Source organism: Herpailurus yagouaroundi, unplaced genomic scaffold (genome assembly GCF_014898765.1).
Source record: "Herpailurus yagouaroundi ecotype Mexico unplaced genomic scaffold, PumYag 162, whole genome shotgun sequence".
NCBI lineage: Eukaryota > Metazoa > Chordata > Mammalia > Carnivora > Felidae > Herpailurus > Herpailurus yagouaroundi.
The window spans coordinates 37,028,405-37,037,547 of NW_024412403.1; the positions used below are offsets into that span (position 1 = coordinate 37,028,405).

General features: G+C 34.7%; 1 long non-coding RNA gene across 1 annotated transcript in view; it reads right to left on the reverse strand.

The window, feature by feature from the left end:
• Positions 1 to 301: 301 nt before the first annotated feature.
• The window catches only part of LOC121035766 (uncharacterized), a 21,373-nt gene continuing 12,531 nt past the window's right edge, over positions 302 to 9,143 (reverse strand). Inside the window, exon 4 of the long non-coding RNA XR_005793057.1 lies at positions 302 to 382. This is a non-coding gene — a long non-coding RNA (uncharacterized LOC121035766). The remainder of the gene's footprint in view (positions 383 to 9,143) is intronic.

Genomic DNA, 9,143 nt, shown 5'->3' on the forward strand with positions numbered 1-9,143 from the left:
TTCTTCATACTTTGCATATTCTTTCAACACTCTCTTCCTTTGGGTTTGCTGATGAGTAAGGAAAATCTGGATGGTGCCATATTTCCCTATTTTTTGATGACATCATTTTCAGTGTGGTTATCAACAAACACAGGGAAGTAACACAAGCAAGATAGGAAGGGATAGGGTTCCTTGGTCATTCAAGTTTTTTAGAATGCTATTGCCATCTTCAAAATTTGAATTAAGTCTTAGCTTGAACAGAAAGTATGATCCCTCAGGGCTGTCAGCACCCTTGCTTTTCAGTCATAGATGTAACAACTTACCTTGTACTTGTTTTCTTTCTTGTTCAATTCCATGAATTGTGGGTCACCTGAAATACTGTGCTCATGGGGCCTCACAAATGCTATATGAAAACAGGAAGGCAAGGATTAGAGAGGACAGATATTGTACTTATCTCCTTTGCTAACATTATGCTGCATTGTCTCTTGGGCAGCTGAACATTAAGCCAATTGTGGGGGGCTTCTGAGTGCATGTCACTGTGTGACTACAGGAAGCTGATTCTGTCTTTGTATGATGTATAAAAAGAAGTTTAAATACTTATGAAAATAGAAACATTGTCATGTTTTATCACATATGACATATAACCTACTATGGAATTCAAATACAGAGTAAAGTAAGTACTTCATTAGGAGAAATACACTGAAAAAATAGATCATTGAATATTGCACCAGTATTTCTAAAAAATTACTGTAGTGGACCTTTCCCATATATTAGTGATAAAAGTCAAAGATGATGCCATTGAAATGGGACCTCATGGTGGCATAATCTAATTAGGAGGTATTTAACAAGAGCAAGAAGGGCGGAGTTGCTATGATAGAGAGCAGGGCAAAACGGCATTCAGAATGATCTGATCCAGTGCTGTATTGATCATCTATTCCCTAGAAATGAATTGGATGTGTAATTGATCTGTATAACCCAAACAGTTCCGTGGAAAACCTGAATTAGAAAACTACAGTAATGTTCCTGAGAAATATGGAATAAGGTCCTTCTTTTTATGTCAAATAAACCTTGACTTGCAACTGTGCTCTATCAGAGGAAACAATCACCTGTTAATGAAATCAGAGATTTTGATAAAATAATAGACCTCTGAAAATGGGCCTAGGGTTTGAGAGTGTGGTCACATACAAAAGAACCTACCTGATGAGAAGGATTTTAAAATCAAATGTTCAATAATGACTTGGCCTGTGGATATGAGTTACCTTTTACCCCAATGTATTAGTCTGTTAGAGCTGCCATAAAAAAGGACCACACACTGGGTGTATTAAACAATAGAAATTTATTTTCTCACAATTCTGGAGGCTCAGCAGGGTTTGTTTTCCTTAGAGCTTCTCCTTGACTTGTAGATGGCTGCTTTCTCCCTTGCCTTCACTGGCCCTCTCTCTGGCCTTGTTTGTATTAAAATCTTTCTCTTTCACTTCCTCTCTCTTTTTTATCTCTCTCTCTCTTCTTTTTTTTTTTTAAATAAGGACAAAGGTCAATAGGGCTTCATTTTACTTTAATTGCCTCTTTTTAGATTTTATCACCAAATAAAACCACATTCTGACAGCACTGGGGGTGAGTACTTCAATATTTAAGTTTCGGGGGAAACACAAATTAGCCTATAACATGCAGCCATGAATTCATGGACAAAGTAGCCGTGGCAGTAGGAGTATAGGTTAAGCAGGAACTCAAAGACATGGCCTCCTTTCATCAAATCTATTGTGATTGATGGTTGGGTGTCTTTTCTTACAGCAGCAATGACCAATGTTGTTTGTACATGAGACATAATATCATAACTTGTTACTCCAGTGTTACATCTAGTGGCATAATGATTTGATTAGACCCTTTCCATAACAACTACTCTGTCAGGGGGCTATTCAGCAGCCTATTCAATATTCACCTACTGCACTTACTGTGAGCATAATTTTAAGAAGTGGGTTTTCAGTCCTATATGCACTGAAACAGTGGAAGATATACCATGTTGTCTCTTCCAGAGCCACAATACATGAGTCCAGGAACCAAGGAATGGAATTGGGGGTAGTATATATCACTATTACAACTGAAAACCACTTGTAAAATGCTTATTCTCTGACCCCAAAATCTGGACTTCTGCTGATTTAAGAGGCTCTGCTGGTTTAAGAAGTCTGACCCTGAATCTGAGCTCTGCTGGTTTAAGAGGTCTTATTGGTAACCAAGGGAGTAATCCTTCCACCAGGGGATATAAGAAATTTCTATTAAATTGGAAAGCAAGATTCTCACCTGTCCTTTTGGCTCCTAATGATACAGGATAAAAAAAAGAAAACAGTATCTGGTATAATGGATGGAATCTGAAGACTTTCTAGAAATGAAGTTATAGTTTTAATAAATTGTGAGAACTGGTCATCTTCTCTAACTAGACCCTGTCAGGTAATATTTTAAAGGGTAAAGTTGCAAAACTAAGTCTGCTTTGGTTGATTATTTCTGCAATTTAGGTTATATAGCAAACATTTTCCCTAACCTGAAAGAGATAAATCTGCATTTTTGAATTTTGCCAAAAATATAAGGAAAGCACATGAATAGATAAAAATACTTTAATCAAACATGATATTATTGAAGATATTTTTAAAATTAATGGTATTTCAATTTTCACAATCCTTTTCAATTATCGCAGCTTTAAAAATGTACCTATACATGAAAGGATAACAGATAAAATTAAGTCACTTGGTAACTCTAAGTAAAAAAACTTTTTTTGTATACTTCCTTCCCAGAAACTGTGAAAGTGAATAATTTAAATGATTGGGCTTTCAAATATTTTTGTGATTTATTTGCTTTCTAATTCTTTAATTTCAACAAAGTTAAAATAAAACCTAAACTATCATTAGCCAAAAGAATGTTATTTTTTACTAGTCATGATATGCCTTTTGTCATATAATTCTGAAGACTTCCTATTAAAAACTCCTCAAATTCCTATTTTTTTAAAGAAATAATTTTTTCCAGTGTTTAAATCTATAGAAATGAACAATGGATAGATGATCCAATATATTATCGAGATCCATTCATCTCATTAAGAAGTGAATTTTAGGGGCTCCTGGATGGCTCAGTTAGTTCAGCGTTCAATTCTTCATTTCAGTTCAGGTCATGATAGCACAGTTTGTGAGGCTGCTTGGGGTTCTCTCTCTCCCTCTTTTGTAGCCCCTCCCTTGTTAACAGTTTCTCTCTTTCTCAAAATAAACAAACTTAAAAAAAAAGAAGTGTATTTTAAATACAACACTATTCTTTTTGATTCAAAGTTACATATCAAAGTGTGCAATACATTTATGCTGTTTTGAGTAACTCTAATCTAATAATTTTCCTGGAAGATATATTTTTAATGTATAGGAGTTTATGATAACCTAAACTTTCAAAAAATATTTTTACTTTATCTACATAATTATGGGGCTGAAAACTATAATAGGATTATCAATAAAAGTCTTTCTAGAGTAAATAATATATTAGGATAAAATTTTGTTGAGGAAGTGAAATAAATTCAAGCTCAAGAAGAAAAAAAACATTTAATTACTTTTTACTTATAAAGAAGAGCTTAGTATTTTTTCCTAAGGGATGATGATAAATATTGAATACCTATGACATTTAGATTCCAAAGGATATATTTTTAAAAGTACTGTAGCATAGTTTTTTTAAGATAAATATTTAAAATGTATTTATTAAAAATAGACCTACCCTATGACCCAGCAATAGCACTGCTAGGAATTTATCCAAGGGACACAGGAGTACTGATGCATAGGGGCACTTGTACCCCAATGTTCATAGCAGCACTCTCAACAATAGCCAAATTATGGAAAGAGCCGAAATGTCCATCAACTGATGAATGGATAAAGAAATTGTGGTTTATATACACTATGGAATACTACGTGGCAATGAGAAAAAATGAAATATGGCCTTTTGTAGCAACGTGGATGGAACTGGAGAGTGTGATGCTAAGTGAAATAAGCCATACAGAGAAAGACAGATACCATATGGTTTCACTCTTATGTGGATCCTGAGAAACTTAACAGGAACCCATGGGGGAGGGGAAGGAAAAAAAAAAAAGAGGTTAGAGTGGGAGAGAGCCAAAGCATAAGAGACTGTTGAGAACTGAGAGCAAACTGAGGGTTGATGGGGGGTGGGAGGGAGGGGAGGGTGGGTGATGGGTATTGAGGAGGGCACCTTTTGGGATGAGCACTGGGTGTTGTATGGAAACCAATTTGACAATAAATTTCATATATAAAAAAAATAAATAAATAAAAAATAAAATGTATTTATTTTGCAACTTTTAAAATTATGACATCAATAAATTTGGAGACAATTGAGGAAGAATAAGAGGGACTGGCAGTGAAATTTCAAATCATGTACTGGGGACATAGGAGTAAAATTATGTGCACGTGGTATTCTGAAAACCAAATGCAGACTTTCATGAAGTAGGGAATTTCCAGTAACATACAATACTGTTAAGAAGTAAGAAGAGACAGAAAACCAAGCATTGATTTTGACAAAATAAAATATGTTAATGTTGGCCTTCATAAGACCTGTTAATTTTAATGGTAGAGGAATTACAATACACTGGTAGCCTAATTATAGTGTACTGAAGAACAATTAGGATGAAACAGAAACAATAGGCGGGCACAACTTTTTGAGCCCTAGAAAGGGGAATAGAGAGAGAGGACAAAAACTGAATGATACGGGGTTTACAAAATTTTCTTTAGGTAGGTGGTGACCACTAAGGGAATGGTATAGGACAATGGTAATTGTATGACCATAACAATGTCAATGGTTCCGTGGAAAGGAATAAAATTATGTTAAAGGAGAAAACTGATACAAGTACAGGATTGAGGGATATCTGTTTGATTACTTTTGTTTTGTTTTTGCTAGTAATATAGGATGGCTAATAGAACATGGGTTGGTAATATGGGTAATAGAGGTGTAAATAGAGAAGTTTTCTTTAGATTGGGACAATCACTTATTATTCCATGCTAATAGGAATGAAAGCATAGTGTGTGGTTTCATATACAGGAAGCTGAGTGAAATGACAAGGGTAGTAGCAGGGTGATGGGCAAGTTGGCTTAAAGGAGTGATGGACGAGTTGGCTTAGAGGAGACTGACGAGACAGGGGATGTTGTAAAACAGAAATTCAGAAAATAACTTTACTAAAGAAGTCTGGTATGATTGTTTGGCAGCGGTGATAAGAACTTGACATTTTTCATCATAATTTTGAAATACTTAGCACTTCGCGTGGTTCTCTAAGAACAGTCAGCAGCTTTAAAAAGTTAGATTAATGCATCAGAGGGGAGAAGTGTAATGGAGTTAGCCACATTTTTCAGTTAGTTATAGAGAATGACAATTAGCTCTAGGTTGGGTTAAGAAGGAAGGGGCACATAAGGCTGGTGAAGTATAATTTATGTAACAAATTCCCCCACTTTAAGTGTACAATTCAATAGTTTTCCGTAAATTTACCAATTTGTGCAGCAATCACTACAACCCAGTTTTAGAACATTCCTAGAAGTCTAATAAGATTCCACCTGCCCTTTTGCAGTTAATCCCTATCCCCACCTCCATCCCAGGTAACCATTATTCTGATCTTTTTCCTAAATATTTACTTTCTCTGAACTTTTCATATAAATGAAATCCATGATCTTTGGGTCTGGTTTCTTTAACTTAACATAATTCTTTCAAAGTTTATCTGTGTTGTAGTATGTATCGGTACTTCTTTTAATTAATATAACTAATACGCCAAATAATATTCCATTCTATGAATACACCAAATTTTGTTTAGCCATTTACCAGTTGATGGATATTTGGGCTGTTTTCACTTTTTGACTATGATGGATAAAAGAAGTAATATTTGAAGTCAATAATGAAAAGACAAAAATATAAACAAGTGTTTTGGGGGCCTATGATTTTGTCAAGAAAGATTACTGTCCTGGAGAAAGAGGTAAAGAAACTGAAACAATAAAAGTTTAGATGGATCGCTGATGTGATGGTTTAAGTCATCAATGATAATGAGAAGAGTAGTGGAGGAGAAAGACAAGGTGAGTTAGGTATTGAACTCATAAGTGAACTTCAATAAATGACAATAACATGAAGGGATGAAATGCAGTGAACTCTGATGACCTTTCCATGCACTGGACTATACGTGAAGAAGGAAGGATGTGAGACCACTGGCAAGCAGCAATGTGAAACAAAGTTTTACCTATATCTCCTTTATGGCATTGGTACATAGAATATAAGAGAAAGAAATTAATAAATCTACTTAAGAGGGATGTAGATGAAGTAGTACATTCAGGAATAGCAATACTTAAATTAAAGCAAGAACGTTATGGAGTGTCAGGGCAGATTACTTAGAAATGACACAGTGAAACTGTTTGGGGGAGAAATGGGAGTGAGATTAATTCAGAGCAATATTTCTCAGGACACATATCAGTTTCAAAGTCCCATTTTATAATAAACATTATGTGATACCACTTTAAACTTGTGAAGTGAAATTCATAGAAAATATAAACAACTTAAAAGATACTTTAAAAATCAATGCAATATCCTAGGATTCCTATGGGTAAACAGAAGGAAATCGTTTATATTAAATAATGTGCATCAGTATATAAATGTTCAGACATGATTCTACTATAAGATATAATAACATAGTTAGAAGCCTGCATTTCTACTTAGGATCACCCTGAGGGAGGTAAAAATGCAAATTGCTTGTGGTATGCTGTACCACAACTCTAACACCAACAGAGTCTATTGGTGAGTCAATTTTCCAATATGGTGAACAATTTTAGTGAAGTTCCATTTTTTTTTTTTAAACATGCAGTCTTCCCTTGATTGGCATGGTTAAAATCTGGGGGGAAAATCACAGAACACTGAAGACATACCAAGTTCCTTATATTCATACGTAAAAGATAATTAGGGTCCAGTTTATGAATATACTAAATAGCACAGATGGCTTGAAAATCAAATTATACCTATTATTTCTAAATGCATACTATTAAATAACAGTAGTCCTCCTCTTCACAATAATTGCACATACAAAAACACTGTTTCATATTAAGAGAAAATGACATATTTAGCGCTAGTAATTCAAGGGAATATGCAGAGTAGTGTGGGAATTAGCACTTATAAATGAGGCATTATTTTTAACACGTTTACATTAAATAGCCAAAAAGATAATAGAGCATGATAGGATCGCCTCTGGAAATCAGAGTATGAAACTACTAAAGACCACAGGAAGCTTTCATTTTATCCCTTAACCCCAGGTTAAAGTGGGAGAGGAAAATCTGAAGAACATGGTATGCTGTTCCTGCGTCTCAGAGAGAGGCTTCTTTGATCTGATCATTTGGTAAAATAAATCAGTACAGAGCCGGGTCTTGTAGGTATCTAATGCTTTTGTGGCAATTGTGAATGCTTCACAAATGAAGAGGAGACAGGTAGTTAGTACATTTATTAAATCTTCAACCCATAGCATTTTAGAGATGATTCAGAACCCATTCAAACTACTACACCCCAAATAAGCTAATTCATAATGGGTCATTTATGTTTAAGTGGCATTTATTAAATATTTATCTTATGGAGAAAAGAATCTAAGCACCATGAGGATGAGAGGAAGGGGAAAAAGAAAAAGAAAGAGAGAGAGAGAGAGAGAGAGAGAGAGAGAGATCGAGAGATCCCAGTACTTCTCTACTAGAAGTACTCAGCTTCTAGTGCATTGTCCTAAGTAAATGAATTGTTGACCCAAACCTGCATACTATACTTACCCAAACAAATGTCTCATAGGTGTGAAAGTCCAGCCTTCTTAGAAGTAGCTGAGCAAACAAGTGGTATCATCTGGCTATACACGCATTGAGGGGATCATATGGGCCTTTTACCCTAAGTGACTTTTCAAAGTTCTACTTCTAGCTACATGTTCCTTTTTTCTGGACAGGCATTTGACTGACAAAGACTTTCTCTATCTCATTTATTTATTTATTTATTTCCTTATTTTTAATTTAAGTTCCAGTTAACATACAGTGTAAAATTACTTTCAGGCATACAGTATAGTAATTCAACACTTCTATACAACACCCAGTACTCATCACAAGTGCCCTCCTTAATCCCCATAACCTATTAAAATTTTTTTTATATTTATTTGTTTTTGATAGAGAGAGAGAGACAGAGCACAAGTGGGGGAGGGGCAGAGAGTGAAGGAGAAACAGAATCAGAAGCAGGTTCCAGGTTCCTAGCTGTCAGCACAGAACCTAATGCAGGGCTCAAACTCACAAACCTTGAGATCATGACCTGAGCCAAAGTCGGACCTTAACCGACTGAACCACCCATACACCCCAAACCCCATTACCTATTTAACTCACCCCACCTCCTCTCTGGTACCAGCAGTTTGTTCTTTTTAGTTTAAGAGTCTGTTTCTTGATTTGTCTCTTTTTTTTCCCTAGCTCAAGTGTTTTGTTCTTAAATTCCACATATGTGTGAAATCATATAATATTTGTCTTTCTCTTTCTCTGACTGACTTATTTGTATCTCATTTAAATTCCTGTGGTGCTATAATGCCCTTCAAGAGTGGTACACTTGTCTCCAGTATAGCTGGTTAATCACTTTGTCTGTGTTTCACAAGTTTTTGGAAAATCTAGATAATCTAAAGGCAAAGGTAATGACCAAAGAGGCTATCTCAATTCTCATAGGTAGATAAAAGCATAATTATTAACAGAACCAAGATGAATAATGCACTTTCTTGTCTCAATGTATTTTTCCTCTGTGAGGAAAATAATATAGGTTAATAGAAAGACCGTACATAAAACTCTAATGCTATTTGCATCTTTTTGCTTCTCCAGTTGAAAGCAATAGTGATGATTGCATTAATAAGGTAAAGATAATACCATTTATAACCTTCCAGGTGATAACATATTTTCCAATGTGTAACTGCATTTTTATATTTTAAACTGCATTTTATATTTTAAATATATTTTATATTTTATATTTATATTTTAAACAACTTTACAGAAAGTAAGAAAAATTTAGTAGTTCATAGACAATATTCAAAACAGGTGTCAGAAACAGAAACCCATGGGGGAGGGGAAGGAAAAAAAGGGGGAAAAAAAAGGAAAAAAGAAAAAAGGAAAAAAAAA